The 11,935-nt window shown below is 43.0% G+C and overlaps 1 protein-coding gene across 3 annotated transcripts in view; it reads right to left on the reverse strand.

Moving 5' to 3' along the window:
• tnrc6c2 (trinucleotide repeat containing adaptor 6C2) overlaps nucleotides 1–10,427 on the reverse strand; it is a 47,274-nt gene extending 36,847 nt beyond the window's left edge. For all 3 annotated transcript variants that reach the window (XM_072383453.1, XM_072383452.1, XM_072383451.1), the window contains exon 1: nucleotides 9,788–10,427. The gene's annotated coding sequence lies outside the window, so the exon portion shown is untranslated. The remainder of the gene's footprint in view (nucleotides 1–9,787) is intronic.
• Nucleotides 10,428–11,935: the final 1,508 nt, after the last annotated feature.

The following is an 11,935-nucleotide window of genomic DNA, read 5'->3' on the forward strand; positions in this document are numbered from 1 at the left end:
ACGAGGAGAAAAAAGAAAAGGAGCAATGAGTGAAACAACAGGGAGGAGAGGTCAGATTCAGCGCCAATGCTCGGTGAAATTAGTATGTGTAGATCCACATCTATTATACACACTTGACAGTTACATGCAAGTCCAACCATGGCTGGGTAAATCCTCTGCAGCGAGCAGACTTTATAAAGAGCTTTTCTCTATTTCAGGGACTTAATACGGATGTAGGAAAGTGTGTAAATCTACTCAAGACAAGGTAGCAAAAACGGTAAATTCAGGTAAAAGTGAATGTTTCTTCGGCAGAAGGGCAAAGAAAAATTCCCCAAGTGACCCCAAAAGTGGCTGGTCTTGGCAAATTCTAAAGAACCTATTTGTAACGTGCTCAAACTTGTGTAAAAGAAAAGTGGAGCAGTTCAGCCTCGACTCTTTGTTACTTTTGGATTTAATAAGCCCAAGTGCACTGAGCACTTTTCCTCTGATCAATCCATCTTATGATTCCAAGGTGAACTTAAGACACTTACTCTAAAATGCAGAATATCAGCTAAACTCTCACCTAGTATTCATCCGGTTTTGGCATTTTAGGCTTTTTGGAAATGCCTCTGAACTTCTTTTCATTTGAGAACGTTAGGACTGAACTCTAGCCCCACAGGGACTACTGGAAACAATGATGCCGGCAGACGCTACGCTTCCTGGCTGAGTCTTAGTAAAGCAGCTGGATTTTTGCAAGATTTGCAGGATCACCATCACAAGACAAACCATTATGTCAGGCTATGTAAAGTTTTGAAAGTAGGTCTGATCAGTCTACCAAGTTCACTCTCAACTCTTTTACCGGTGGGGAAACAAATTCAACGTAGATAAAGAATTTCAGGCATTGTTGAATTTGTTATCCATATTAGCAGCCTTTGTGCAATTAAACTGTGTATTTTTATCATGTTACTATTGGCAAAATGCTGTTTTTGAGTGGAAAAGGCATTAGTGTTGATGTAGCCTCAGCATCTGGAAAAATCTTTCCTTCCCCGAGCATTACATCACGCAAGAATTATGGCAGCCACAACAAAGATTCATCATCATTTTCATCATGATCAGAAAATCTGATCTGAGAATGTGACACTAGGTGGTTACACAGTAAGAGAGAAGGAAGCAAGGTCAGCTCTGAAAGGATTACAACGATTGAAAGGAAGACAACATTTAGGTCAACAAACAGAGAGAAAGATGCAAGGTCTTTTTTTTTTTTAAAGATATGTTTCCAGTGGTTGTGAGACTCAAACTAGCCTGAAGGCCAGATGAAACTAAGCACTTCATCTGAGCCTTTATTTCCTTTGGCTTAGCTCGAGTGACAGCTCCTGGAAACTATTAGAGGTATGAGCTGGGACAAAGGGACTGAATGGGTGTGTGTTCAGTCAGAAAGCGAAATAGACGCTAATCTACAAAACAGCACCGGGGTATCATTGAGTTGATAAAACATGCAAATAAAAATCAGTCGTACGCACGACAAAGAGAACGTGTCATTCCTAACTGCCAGTCAGCGTTCAAGGAGTGAAGGTAAACCTGCACTCAAGAATTCATTGTGCTTCATCTCTATGAACCCAGTGAACCCGCTTTCAATCAAAAACTACCCCGCAGCTCAAGCAAAGTGTTGAAACAGCAAACTCATCATGGAAAAAAGGTATTGAGCTAAAATAATCCAGTGTCCGTCAGGCTCAAGAAAATACTTTGATCAAAACTTTACTTGCAGGCATCTATACTGTGAATAACATGTAGTAAATCAACCATTAGCTAATGGGCTCTGCGGCTGAATAATGTTAAATCTCCCAAACTAGTTGAATAACACGAAATATAACGACAGAGGGCCTGGATATAAATCCAAATCTGAATGTATGAATGAATCATATTTAGCAGGGAGGCTTAATAGAAGGTCTGCCTCCCACTGTGCTGCCCACGTGCGAGGGGAGGAAAATGTTCATCAAAATGACAGGAGAGGCCTCAAAGAGATTGTCGGATGGTGCGGTGATGTGTCTTTGGCAGGAAGAGGCCAAACGGGACATGGGTTCGACATCCCTGTGGATGGACAGGGAGACAGATGAGGGAAGAGAAACGATGAATGCCGTTGTCAAAGATGAGCTCAAAGCTGAACCTCTGAAAATGCCGCCACAATGGTCGCTATAGCAGGGAAAAAAGGAATGAGCTGTTATCCAAACTAGTTCTTTGCTACTCCATCTGGATTTTCCCCTTCTTGGTCCCTCTCCGTCTCCTTTTCTTTACACACACACAGTCCTAGTTTTCACACCAAGTGTGTGCATCGTTGTGCTATGTCAGCAGCTAAGGGAAGGCTGCCTTTGGATAATAAATGCGACTTTGAATTGTATGTGTGTGTGTGTGTGTGTGTCAGTGAGCATGCAAATGTAGCACATACATATTTGTGTCATCGCTGTAGCTCAATTCTTAACCTGACATGATGATAACACCCTGAAAGAAAAATATGACTCCAGTGACTTAAACTGAGCAGAGAAAGGGACACAAGGATAGAGGCTGACATTTACATCTGTGATTTTCTTTTCCCATCACTTACAAATGATGGAGCCCCGCAGCTACAGCAGACCATATCATCCTGGTAGTCTCAACTTTAACCCTCAAAATGACAGCGGAGCTACAGTATCTGGTTACTAGCACAGCTGTCACAATGAGCGTTGGAGAAAAAAAGATTTTTTTTAAATCAGGTCAGCAGAGTACAAACGCTGCTGCACAGAGATACAGAACAAGCTTCTGCGACTTCCTCCAGTTCAACTATATTTATCTTCTTTTTATGGAAACACCACCAGCAGTCAAGTAAATTAAAGGAAAAAGAAACAGTTATTGTGAAATGAGAGAGTGGACAATTGTTTTCTGAGGTGACGTGGTCGGAGCCAAAGTTAGCCTCCCTGCTGGCCTCACATATAGCCTTACTTGCCTCTCTACTCGGTAGCGCTGACGCTTGCACTTTCCCAGCAGTGACCCTGGCTCGTCTCTGTGCTGCCTTCTTGCATTAAGTTTACACTTGCTCACATTACAGAAGTGCATTTAGGGCAAAATATGTGCCATTTTGAGGCTAGACACCTACAAGGCCACAGTGTGTCATACCATATTCTCATATCAAAGGAAGTTAGACGATCAGGAGGAGAATATCACTACGTTTCCTTGCTATGACTTCTTGCCACTGTGTTTAAAACTAAGTGACTGTGGTCAATGAGAATTTCAACAGGTCTAATACAGTTTTAGATCGAAAGTAGCATGTTTATATGTTTTATTTTTTTATTTTAACCTCAGTGGTCTGATGGCTAACACAGAACTGAAGTTCAGTAACAACCCCACCTTCCAAAGGACAGGCCTCTAAACAACAACAGGAAGCGCTGGCATCACACTGGATCTTGCAGGCTATATTACAAATGTTTTGAATAATTGGGCAACTTTTTTGACTGGAATGCTCCCTTTTATGTCCGAGCTGTTCTGTTAGTTGAAGAGCCTCCGCATGGGGCATTATGGTTGGCAAACATGTGTTCCGGTTGAGAAACAGTGAGCTGTGCCCAGACTTGCAGCCCTTGGTGCAGCACCCTCAGCGAAACCTACTGTGCGCATCCCGGTGTAGTGTTTCCACTGATGCCGGTCGGAGCTGGAGCTGCAGTTGGACCCAAAGCCGATAAAATGTCTGCAACTGCAGCAGAATCCGTGACACTTTTCCCACTGCACCCAAAAGCCAGATGTTAGCAGGTGCTTTTTCTTTTTTAGCAGTGAAAAAAGGGTTTTATTTTGGTTCGGTTAAAAAGTCTGAACAAAGTCTGTTTGGCATGAAAGCACATTAATTAAACCATGTTAATAAATGAAAAAAAAAAGAAACGTCTTTTTTAACAAAAGTAAAAGTCTCTTTTACAGTTGCATATTGCGAGCTATTAAGCTGTTCATAAGTCCGCTGTGTACTGGTGGGACAAAATTAAGCTCATCAAAACACCAGGCGTCAGTACTGAAAGCAAACAGCATGGAGGCAGTTTTCAGTTGTTGGTATGGACCTCTCCCAAGGCTTGGCTAACTGTTTCCCCCAGTTTTAAATGATGAAGCAATGCTCAATCAAAGATTTCCCTCTACTGGGTACACAGATTTGAAGAAAAAATGTCCAGAAATTGCCCAGCAAAGCCGGCTCTTCTGTTCCTGTGCTGAACACAACAGTTCTATATCCTGGGCTGCAGGGTTAAGCTAAAGGAGATGTGATAATTCTGAATGAACAGCAGAACACATTTAAGGATAGAAGAGACTAGAAACTCTCAAAAAAAAAAAAAAAAAAGAGAAACACCAACGCACACACGGAAGCAGTCTGTGTGATGCCCGTTTTTATCCACTAGGGATGCAGCGAAGACTGGGGGAGGGGGGCAGATGATGAAAGCACACACACAGCAATACCAATTAAGAACGACAGCCACCGGAGAGCCTGACAGGGAGCAGAGAAAAAGGAAAAAGACAAGAAAAAGCCTCACTAGAGAAACGGAGGAGCTGGAAACAACCGATGCAGCATTGCTGGGGCTTGCAGACAAGGAGAAATGGGGGTGGACAGAGATAAAATATACATGAGCTTGATTGCTTGTATCTAGAGAAGCCGAGGGGTGGCGAAGGTGATGGAAAATGAAAATAAATAAGGTCTATACGCAGTGTTGTGAGAAGATGCGAGACAAAAGGAAAAGACACACAGAAACTACAAAGAAAAGAAACAGCACAACACCTTTCAACAATGAGCATAAAAGCAATTATATGGTCAGGACATGACCACAGAATTCAGTAAATCCTCTTTCCGTGAACATTACCATTCCTGTGGCATTACAGAAAGCCACAGGACTCTCATGAGCCCTATTACATGGAACATTATGGGCAGCCCTTACCTGGAAAATGTACCCTCAATACCTGCTCCTACTCCAAGAAACCTCAACTACTCTCCACAAAAGCGTGTGGGTGTGCACTTGTGTTTACTCAGCCTGAATGGCTTGAGGTGAAAACAAGCCTGTAAATTCCACAGTTGATAAGCAGCAATAACAGTGCTGGTGTATTTCTCTCTGCCTTGCCTCAGTCCAACTAACAGTCTCACTGGCCACTCTATTTGTAAGCATTCTGCACATACCAGCTTTGCTTAAAGCAGGTGGAGCGGCATGTGAAAATATACTGTCCACTTTATTGCTACTAGACGGGACTTGCTCAATGAACTGTGGCGGAAATATCCTTGGTTGGAGAAAAAATAAATCTGTGGCTGAATGCGAACATGTGGGTTGTTAGGAGTGACTAAGAGGGATGCAAGATGAAGAAAAAGTCTAAGAATCGGAAAGTAAGGTAGTTGGAGCTTTGCTATAAATAACAGCCTTGGAGGTTTGTCTGCAGAAAAGTAGCTCTCCAGAGTCCTGGCTGCAGCCGCTGCAAAGTTGATATGGAACTTTAACACAGTGGCAGCTCATTAAATAGGAAAACAGCACAGTATGTGAGACCGAGCAGACCTGCGCCCTGCCATTACCACACCTAAAGCTCAGTGAATTCAAACAGAAGCTGTCATAAAAAGTGTCTTTGTGTGGTATTTTTGCGTTCATTTAAAAGAATTTATATACTTTTACAACCAACGTAATCATACTTCTTTGGTAATGCCGTGCAGCCCCTCAGTCATGCTTCATTTCATGGCTACACAGGGCACTTGTTACTGAATGGCTGGTTCAATTTGGGACACGGGGTGTAAAGCTGGAGCAAAGCTGACCTCAAATATTGGATCGGGGATCTGATGACGGCTCCTTACTGATCAATAGAGGGGTCACAGAGTACGCCTCAACCCCCAGTCTCCCCCTTTGTTGTTTTCTTTTTTTACATCAGCTGTCACAAGGGCCCTGTGAGGTAATTAGCATACGGCTACTTAGCATATCAATACAAATGTACATTACTGAGGCCATTTCTTAGCTGCTGTAGATTTACTTATTTATCACAGAATCTATTTTTTTTTTTGCATAAATTAAAAGACACCAACATCACTGAATCAGTGAAGACGCTGCGTTCACTGTCACCCTGGCATAAAAATTTAATTATTTCAAAGTTTTTATTCAAATGTTTCCGTTTTAAATGTCACAATTTAACATCCTGGCACAAAATGCATTAAGGATTGCCAAGAAACAACTTTTCTTTCTTTTTTTTTCTTACTGTAATTTTGTTAGGGTTAGGGTTTTTCCAGTAAATACACAAACTGAAAGTTCACGTTATAAGTTTTCTGTAAAGACATTTTAATTTCTGTGCATTTTTACATGTTTTGATAACCTTTTTTGTGCCTGTGGCATGCAGCTTACAGTTGTGTGCTATCAGAAAAATTAAAGCACTGGACTGAAACCTAACAGCAACACAGCAAAAGTAAACACTTTAAACTCATTGACTGTACTCATTTTGATAGTAAGGTAATTAAAGGTTCAGACAATAACACAATTGACCTGAGCTTAGGCTCCTAAGCCGTGGCTCCAGCTTAAAGACGGGCCGTGCCCACAAGTTGCTATTTACATAACCTTAACTTAAAGCTTCGGGAGTGCTGTAGGACCCAAGTCCTAATGAATAAGTCTGTTTCGTGTTGGTATGAAGCAAGAAAAAAGGAAACACTGTAGATTTAATGTCCTGCATAGTTTCTGTCAGTCTCCATGTGATACCCATCTCCTTCTCTCCACGTCTCTCCAATTAGCAGACATGGAGTAGAGGGAGGGACAGAAACCCCCACCAAACCGAACATTCCCCTGGCTTGAAGCCCTGCCAACATTTGCGGGCAGAGGCTCACCGGTTTCAGCATCGCTCCCCCCCCCCATCCCCCTGCTTCCACCCAAGCCTGGCTTACCCCTGGTGGGCCCCTTGGCCCCGGCCCCCTTCCCTGGCATACAGCTTACACAAGAGGAGGAGGTTATGCAGACCCCATTGCCCCTCGACTTTGTGCATGACAAGATTTAGGGCCAAGAGTACTTTAAAGTAAGATCATGACTATGATATCATGAGAGCACCAGCTTATACTGAAACAGATCCATGTGGGTGAACTCTGATCTACGCCAAAGATCCAAGTTGGATACATCTCACAAAGCCAATCCAGAATCATTCTTTACAAAAAAAAAGAAAAGGGGAGAGAATTATACATGTGATCAGTCTTACAGAATAAACCCTCTGATTTAACAAAAAGAGTACTTTGTTTCTTGGTGATGTAATCCAACATAAGATAAAACCCTCCGTCTTTGTTGTGCCCTATCATAACTTCAGCAAACACACAGTCAAGATGAACTCCTTATCCGACTGTTTGAGCGCACAAAGATGTGGAATTTAGTACAATGACCACACTGTACACTAATGCTGGGTAAATCCATATCCTGCCCCCCCCCCCACCTCCATTCACTTCAAAATAGCAATACAAAGAGCTGAGGAAGAAGGTAATGGCTTTTGGCAGCCTCCAATTGAATCCAGCTGATTCTGCTGTCAATGCTCCCCTACTGGAGCAGCACCCTGTGGTGGTGTTAAACATGTTATCTATCAAGACTGTGCCAGTCATTTGAAAGGCCCCATAATCACGGGATCAGTGACGGCCACCGTCAGGCCTGGGCTAAGGTAACTGACCGGGAGAAGAAACAAATCACAACAAGCAACGCAAACAAGCACAGGGAGTTCAAATTCTTTATCGACATTTGAAACCTCTGAGACAAACTGGCTACTTATCGCACAGGAGGTAAAAATCTAATCAAAGAAGCAAACGTTTGTACGGGGGGGGGGGGGGGGGGGGGGGGGGTGCATTGACACAGGACACTTACATTTAACCATGTCGTGGAAACAAGGCTAATGATAGCAGACTAATGTTCATGTTTTGTCTGTAAAGGGTCAGACAAGGGGAAGCAAGCCTTGGGTTTCCCTTCAAATAAGTGATCATGCCCCTTCAGTGATAAGGAGCTGCATAAGTTACTGCCAGGGTTTTTCCTCATGGCTTTGTTACAATACAGTCAAATCAAAACAATGTCTAGATGCCAACCGCCTACAGCCTGGTTAGATCCAGAGCCAACATGGGTACTGAGCTTCCTGCTGGTGTGGTGCCAAAATGGCCAAAGTAGTAATATAATACATTGGTTCTGGGCCCTGATTTCTCATTTTGGGAAATCATAATCATAACATTAACAATCAAGATTGAGTTGCAGTTCCTCTCAAGTCATTTTCAGATGTTGGCACATTGATAAAGCATGTTGGCTGTCAAGTTGATGATGCATTCCCGTAGAACCTGAAATCAATTTATTCAAGCCTTGCCTGGCAGTAACCCCATCACTGGTAGCTTCGGGTCAGTACAGACCTCTGCCTTAATGCTCTACAGATAAACCACCTGCTGTGGCTTTACCAGCAGCTGTGGTGCACTTACATCTCGAATAGGAAATTAAGATGACTGTATTTGAAGTGGCAAGTAAACTTCCTACTCCTCCTAACTGGTTTAATATATCTATTTTGTGCATTTGAAAAAGTTCTACCGACAGAGTGCACTCAGAAAAAAATATTTTCCAACCCTTTTCTTCATGATCGTTGGGCTTTTGGAAAGATGGGTGGGCATATGGTAGGAAGCACCCTTGCCCACACGTGAGAACGTGGCTGTGTTTGCACCTGTGAGTCAGCTGGGTGACTAAAGTATGCAAGAGGCAGCTCATAAGCTTATTAACAACTGCAGGGCATTACCTAACAGCCAGGGATTTGGGCTTGACACGAGTCGACACAAAGTTCGTCAGCAAAAGCGAGAGCAGTTCTAGTTGTGTGGCCACTGACTTGATTCGTACAAAACACACCACATTTGTGCTCTCCGACAGAGCACAGGCACGCACACAGGCGAGGACTTAGCCACATATGCACACACAGTATTCACAAATAACGCTCCCAATCCGACTGCAAGCAAATGTGTCTGCGTGTGCACATTTTCTTCCCTTCATCAGCTCACTGGTGTGTGACCATAGCGATAAGACAGTTGTGACAAAACTGTGAGGGAGGAGGGGGGGGGTGAATTGAACAGGAAATTATGTACTTCAATTAAGACTCTGAGGATATATTAAAAGCTGTACTTCAGTGCCTAGGGACAGGATGCAGGAAGGAACGATGCAATGGAAGGCGACAGTTCAATCAGCTTTCTCAGAGCCGAGTGGGGGTGGAGGAAAGGAGGGCAGAGAGACAGGACAGCTACGTTTAATAATGTACTTGGAATTACTGTAGTGGAATGTACAATAGTGTGCGAGATATAGGATATGATATGGTTCCAGAATGGACCACACATGAAAAAAAGCGGAAAAAGTGGCAACTCACATGTAGTTTTGTCACATTACAGATCCCAGCAACTATGGCGCACACATCACAACATTTACCAAAACCAGACCGAGCTGCTGCCATTACACGCTCCTGCTCTGTCAGCAACAAGCTATGAACACAGTAAGTCTACCGTTACCTTATAATAACTGGAGAGGCATTAAAATAGCCAAAAGGAATCAAATCAGTTTACAACAACAACAACTGCAAACAAACAAACAAAAAAGGCTGGTACAAGGTAAAATCCAGTGCACTCAGCCGATCATAATGTAACATTCCACTCCCAAAAAATCTTTGAATGGTCCGGCTCGATCACTACATCACAGAGACATTTTTAAAAAGCGACACAGCAGATTCGTTCGTTTATTCATTTGGTAGAACCGCTAGTTTACGTCAACTTCTTCCACCTTCAAAGAATGAACAGCAAACATATCCGTTAAGTTATGACGGTAACTGCTCAGAAACTTACCTCGCATCTGTCACAGCTTTGGCCGCTTTCAGTGAAGAGTCGGTGCATGGCAGGAAAAAAAAAAGATGCAAAATAGCATTTTCCGGTATTTATTTATTTTTCTCAAAATTTTACCCGTAAAAAAATATGGAGCAGAGATTTAGTCGCAATCAAAGTCAAGACTTGACAGATAAGCCGACCGCTGCTGAAGCAGCTCAGCGTCAAGAGACAGAGGTAAACAACGGCTCCGCAGCCAGAGACACACAGCAAGTACGGTAATTTCTGCTTTCAGCAACAAAAATAATACAATTAAAAAAAGAAAAACCAGGCCGAAAGATTCACCTCGTCAAAAGAAAAAAGAAAACAGTTTGTTAAAACGTCACGATATAACGGGAGTGGGGGGGCGGGGAGGGGGACGAAGCACCACTAAAAACAAAACCGAACACGAAAAAAAACGACTTTTAAAAGCAGCTAAATTATGTGAGCTATCGTTAGCTGGTTGGCGTCCTCAGTTGTCGCAGCGAGGTTTAGCAAAACTGGAGAATTCTGGCAGTTTTCGTTAAAAAAAAAAAAGAAAAAATGCCAATGAGTTCTCGCTGAGCAAGCCGACGGCTGTCAAGCCAGCCTGCCAACTTGTTTTTAAAGTGCAGAAGATTTTTTTTGTTTTGTTTTTTCGTTTGTTCGTTTAAGTCGCCTGCTGGGCGACTAGCGATGGGCTGGTTGCCGCGAATGCAAAGTGAGTAACGGCTCCGGGGAAATACATTCTGTGTTGATCCAGACGGCGGAGCGGACACTCACGGTACGCGTTCACTGAGCTCTCGTTGACAGCGGTCTCGCAGCCATTTTGTTCAAACTAACAACACTGCAGTCTGCCTCTGCTCCTCCTAGAGAGCACACAGACCAGGAAGTGTCTCCGGATACGTCATTCTCAACCAACCAGCGCGCCGGACGCTGGATCCTCCCGTCGCCCTCCGACCCGCCCTCCTCTGTTCTCCAAAGCGGCCTCAGAAAAGGGACCTTTCTTTATGCATTCACGGGCTGGGACTGGCAGGAAACGGGGATGGAGACGAGCGGCTCATATTTCCAGGGTAATTGCTGAAGCGTGCAGCTCAGCAAACACCGTGTACCAATATGGTTGAAACAGTACTTTTAAGAGGAAAACAGACAATTAAAAATAAAATACTAAGTGAGACAGGGTCGCTATATTTATGTTTTTCACACTGTTCGGGAATGGGTGGAAAAAAAAGTTTCCAGGCCAAATTTTGATTTACGAATATTCATTTGACCTGTTCGACCAGGAAAATATAAAAACATTGAACCATTTCTGTGTTCTAAAATATGTGCGCATAAATGGTAACACCCATTCTCCACATTTAACAGAAAAGTTTGGGGGAGGTATTTACTGCAACTGGACCACTCCTTCTCTCAGACAGCCTGCAGGTATTTGGGGCTGGAAGGTTACCCACTGTTTTTTTTAGAATTGTTCCATAGGTTTTTTTAATTAAAAAAAAAAATTTATGACATTCAGGTCTCAAAATAGGCTAGGCCCATTCAAAATTAGGGTCCTGCATGCAGAACACGAGCCTGCAAAAAAAAAAAAAAAAAAAATGACAAGCTTAATAAAGCAGCATTAAGATTCGGATGGAAACTCGTCAGGTAGTCTGCGGGAAAGCTTGCTAAAAAATGATTCACGAAAATGTTCTCAACATTTCGAACTGGCCCAGTTTTGAATCCCATCCACAATGTGTGGACAAGAAACCAAAGAACAGAGTGAAGGCAAGGAAACCTTGTGAAACTTAGCAGCTATTTAGTACTTTATCTGAACCCTGGAACAGAACAGATCCGAACCTCACACAAACAGAGTCCTCAAAGTCTTCAAGCATTTGGAGATTGTATCATTAACTTTGTTTAGCAGACTAAAATGGCCTTTAAAGGACCTACTCGAGCTTTTTCTGCACAAATTGACCTTTGTCAACAATCTCTTCATCACACGATGTCCGGAAACATGAGGTGAGAATTCTTGGCTATTCACAACATGATGGATGCAGCAGCACCCTTTTACACCCCTGAACTGCATCTGCAGCCATCTCGGAGAAATAAAATGCGGCCCCTGTCCATTCTCTGCTCTTCTTTCTTATGGAAATGACCGCTCCGTGCGCAGACAAACAT

This window comes from Leuresthes tenuis, unplaced genomic scaffold (assembly GCF_036924035.1).
Source record: "Leuresthes tenuis unplaced genomic scaffold, fLeuTen1.0.hap1 SCAF_4, whole genome shotgun sequence".
Lineage (NCBI taxonomy): Eukaryota > Metazoa > Chordata > Actinopteri > Atheriniformes > Atherinopsidae > Leuresthes > Leuresthes tenuis.